Source organism: Tupaia chinensis, unplaced genomic scaffold, assembly GCF_000334495.1.
Source record: "Tupaia chinensis unplaced genomic scaffold, TupChi_1.0 Scaffold145147_1, whole genome shotgun sequence".
In the NCBI taxonomy this organism is placed as follows: domain Eukaryota; kingdom Metazoa; phylum Chordata; class Mammalia; order Scandentia; family Tupaiidae; genus Tupaia; species Tupaia belangeri.
In genome coordinates, this window is record NW_006205007.1 from 1,955,133 (window position 1) to 1,959,976 (window position 4,844).

Genomic DNA, 4,844 nt, shown 5'->3' on the forward strand with positions numbered 1-4,844 from the left:
CAGTGGTTTGAGTACCGGACCCCGTGGCTTAAACTCACGCTGGGCCCGTGTGTGTGTGTGCCCAAGATCCCGAGAGGACAATGGAGGAGAAGGGATTGTGGCCTGACCATCCTCCCTAGGGGGTGATTTCTCGCTTTCTATCGCTCTGTCTCTGTCTGTCTGGTGAGTGCATGCACCCTATAGCAAAAATCTCTCCAAAAAAAAAATTAAAAAAAATACATTTCTTACCAGTCCAGTTGTAGATACTATGCACGTTATCATCAACAGATAATAATCAACTTCTGTGTCCCATAAATGTCTTGCCTCTGTATTTTTCTCCTTAATATCTTCTGTCACACTATCCCCTTCTTCCATCCTCTTCTCACACTGTATCCAGTGTCCATAACCATTTTTCATGCTTCTATATCCTCTAATCTTTAGTTTCTGCCAGAGTGCAGGTAGTTGGTATATATTAAGTGGAAACATACAATGTCCCTCTTTCATACACTAGCTTGTTTCACTTGGCAGTAAATATGTCATATTTGCATACTTTCTATAAAAAGCCACAGTCTTACTGTTTTTTATGGCTGAGTAGTATTCCATAGAGTATATGTGCCACATTTTTTTAATCCATTTATCTGTTGGTGAACATTTGGATTGGTTTTCTGTCTTAGCAATTGGGAATAATGTCTCAATAAACATAGATGTGCATAAACTTTTCTGACTGAGTGTTCTCCTTTGGGTATAGACTCAGAATGGAATTGCTGGATCATATAGTAGTTCTATTTGAAGGTCTTTGAGGAACCTCCATATTGTTCTTCACAGTGGCTGGACTAATTTACATTCCTACCAGCCATGTAGGAGAATTTCCCTTTCACTGCATCCCCAGGAGCAGTTGCTGTTTTTTGAATCTTCACCATTTTGATTGGGGTTAGGTGGTATCTCATTGTGGTTTTGATCTGCATCTCCTTATGATGAGGGATGTTGAGTATTTTTCATATACTTTTTGGCTGTTCATATGTCTTCCTTAGAGAGTTGTTTGTTCAGCTCATTTTCCCATCTCTTAATTGGGTTGACCATTTTTTGGCGGGTAAACCACTTGAAGTCCCTGTGTATTCTGGTTATCAGTCCCTTATCTGAGGCATAGTTTACAAAAATACTCTCCCGTTCCAAGGGTTGTCAATTCACACTAATTACTGTGGTTGTGATTGTATAATCTTATTTATATATATTTCTTGGTTGATTTGTAGACTCTTCCATTTTCATCTTCTTCATCCAGATCTTTAGCATGTTATCCCAGAGCCACCGCAAAATTAAGTTCCTGAGCTATCAACAGCTATAGATTCCACACTTCCAGCGTGACCTCTGCAGCAATGCAGAGCTTTTACTTTGTTCCTCTCTATGTTCCATTCCCACAAGAGATTTGTTTGATCCATAGAGGCACTCAGTAGTTAGCAAGATAAATGATCTTTTTTTCACCCAGGCCACATCTTTTACAATGTCTGTATGTCCTATAATCGTCATTATTGATTTTCCTTCCAAGGACCAGATCCGAGAAGTCTTATCATAAGAACCAGTTAAAATCCATTCCTCTGCCCCTTTAACGGAACTGATCCAGTCATCATGGAACATAAATTGCTCTGGCTGGGGTGCAATGTATTTCTCCACATATTTTAGTTCCACAACCTCTTTGGATGAGATGTTTTCCAGTTCCATATGTTTGACCAAGGTCATTCTCAGAAACCGTCCTTTGATAAGGAAATCAAACCCCACATGTTCGTGGAACTCATTTTTGGCCTGTAGCAGTTTGTTGATTATGTTACTAAGGTCAGCAATTTCAGAGGTGGCAGGGATTGAGAAGGGAACATCTTCAACAGCGTATTTCTTGTTCTCAGTGTAGAAGCATGTCTGGAGCTGAGCCATGGTAGGGGAGTATACACAAGATTTGCCTGAAGAAACATATGTACTAGTAGTCAGAAAACAGGAGCTCTTGCCCCATCGGACTACAAAAAGAGATCACTCGAAATCAGGCTGCACAGGTAGGCGAGATGCTGTGATCCAAACCTGTCCCATAGATTATGGAAATTTGTATGTTCATTATCATTGGTTTCTGGGATGTTGTATTTTATCAAACACTTTTCTACATCAATTGATATGATCATATGTTATTTTTTCCTTCTTTCTGTTAATACAGTATGTTTATGGTTTTGTATATGTTGAATACTCTTGCACCCCTGGAATAAAACCTACCTGGTTGTGATGTATAATCTTATTTATATGTTGTTGGATACAATTTATCAGAGATATTGGTCTGTAGTTTTCCTTCCTTGTTGTGTCCCTGTCTGTTTTGGGGATAAGGGTAATGGAGGCTTCATAAAATGAATTTGGGAGGGTTCCTACCTTTTGGATATTTAAAAATAACTTGAATAGAATAGGGGCCAATTCTTCTTGAAAGTTTTGTAGAATTCAGAAGTGAAGCCATCAGAACCAGGGCTTTTCTTTGTTGGAAGTTTATTTATTGTCGATTCAATCTCATTACTTGTTATGGGTCTATTCAGACTTTCTGCATCCTCCTGATTCAATCTTTATAGACTATTTGTGTCCAGGAATTTATCCATCTCATTCAGATTTTCTTTGTTGTCCTGTAGTCACTCATAGTATCCTCTAATGATGTTTTGTATTTCTAATCTATCTGTTGCAATATTTCATGTCTCATTGTGAATTTGACTTATCTGATTCCTTTCTCTCTTCTTAATTAATCTAGCTAATAGTATGTCAATTTTGTTTATCTTTTCAAAGAACCAGCTTTTGCTTTCATTGATTTTCTGTATAATTTATTTATTTTCTATTTCATTTATTTCTGCTCAAATATTTACTATTTCTTTTCTCCTGGCATTTTTAATTTTTTTTTTGTTTTTCCAATTCTTTAAGGCATGATGTTAGGTTATTCATATGCCATCTTTCTATTTTTTCTTATGTGTATTAATTGTTATGAGCTTCCCTCTTAAAACTGTGTTTACTGTGCCCCATAGATTATGGAAATTTGTGTGTTCATTATCATTGGTTTCCATGAATCTTTTGATTTCAGTCTTAATTTTTTCAGTAGTTATGAAGTCATTCAGGGGTAGGTTATTTATTTCCACATGATTGTGCATTTTTGTGATTATTTTTTCTGAAATTAATATCAAGTTAAACTCTATCATGGTCAGAGAAGATGCTGGATATAGTTTCTTTACCTTTGAATCTGTAAAGGCTTGTTTTGTGCCCTATCACATGGTTAATCTTTGAAAAGGAAACTAGAATTCTTAATGATGACATCGAAATTTTTATATGTAAGATTTAGCTATTTCATTATTTTTATGCTGTTCATTGTCTGCTTTTGTATTATAAGTCATGCGGTAATAACTATTAATACTAACTTGCAATGAGAATTGTTTATTTTATTTAAATAGATTGCTAGAAGAACACTAAGTATTTGTGGTATGGCTATAGATAGATTTAGATTAGATTTAGGATTAAGATTGGAGAGAGGGGGAACCAGCAGTTAGCGTAACGGCTACATCGCGGGACTCCCACATAGTCGACCGCGGTTCACGTCCTGGACCCGGTGGCTTAACACTCACGCCGGGCGCGTGTGCGTGCGTGCCCAAGATCCCGAGAGGAGAATGAAGGAGAAGAGATTGCAGCGTGACCATCCCCCCTGGGGGGTGATTTCTCGCTTTCTGTCTCTATGTCTTTCTCTGTCTGTCTGTCGAGCGCACGCGTCCTATAGCAAAAAACCTTTCCAAAAAAAAAAAGATTGGAGACCCAGCAGATGGCATAACAGTTATGTCACTGTCCTCCTACCTAGTCGTCCATGGTTCAATTCCAGAACTGCCAGCTTACAATTCACACTTGGCCCATGTGTGTGTGTGTGTGTGTGTGTGTGTGTGTGTGTGCTCAAAATCCCAAATTAGAATGGAGAGAAAGGATTGCAACATGGCCGTCCCCCTGTGGGTGGTGATTTCTCGCTTTCTGTCTGTCTCTCCAGTGAGTACATGTGCTCTGTAGCAAAAGAAGAAAAAAGAAAAACTCTCTTAAAAAAATGATTAAGGTGATAATAAATATGAGCTTTTATGTTTCTTAATATATATTAACAAATTCCTTTAGAGATCATTATATCAGTTTGTTATCAGCAACCCAGATCACTATAAATTTTCCTGCAATAATGAAAATAATCTCATGTTAGTAATATTTCTTTGGAGACCAGCAGTTAGCGTAATAGCTATGTCGCTGAACTCCCATGTAACCAACCATGGTTCGAGTCCCAGACCCCATGGCTTAAACTCACGCTGGGCATGTGTGCGTGCATGCCTAAGATCCCAAGAGGAGAATGGAGGAGAAGGGATTGTGGCATGGCCATTCCCCCTGGAAGGTGATTTTTCAATTTCTATCTCTCTGTCTGTCTATCTGGCGAGAACATGTGCCCTATAGCAAAAACCTCTCTAAAAAAAATAAATAAATAATATTTCTTTGGTTATTAATGAAGTTGAGTTTTCCCATGTTTCTAGGTCTTTCATTTTTCTTTCTCTATTACAAGACGCTATGTGATTTTAATTCATTTTTGAATATAGGTAGTTTTTTTAATTACTTCCTAAACTCTTTAATTTTGTCATATCTGTGGCAAATATTTCCCCAGCTTATCATTTGTTTTTTATTCATATTTTTTGAGAGGTTTTTGCTATAGGGCATGTGCACTCGCCAGACAGACAGAGAGAGACAGAGAGATAAAAAGCGAGAAATAACCCCCCAGGGGGGATGGTCACACCGCAATCCCTTCTCCTCCATTCTCCTCTCAGGATCTTGGGCACGCACACACACGCGCC

At 38.0% G+C, this 4,844-nt stretch overlaps 1 pseudogene; it reads right to left on the reverse strand.

Moving 5' to 3' along the window:
* Positions 1 to 1,197: 1,197 nt before the first annotated feature.
* On the reverse strand, positions 1,198 to 1,916 carry LOC102467766 (ribosome biogenesis protein WDR12 pseudogene; annotated as a pseudogene).
* Between the last annotated feature and the right edge of the window lie 2,928 nt (positions 1,917 to 4,844).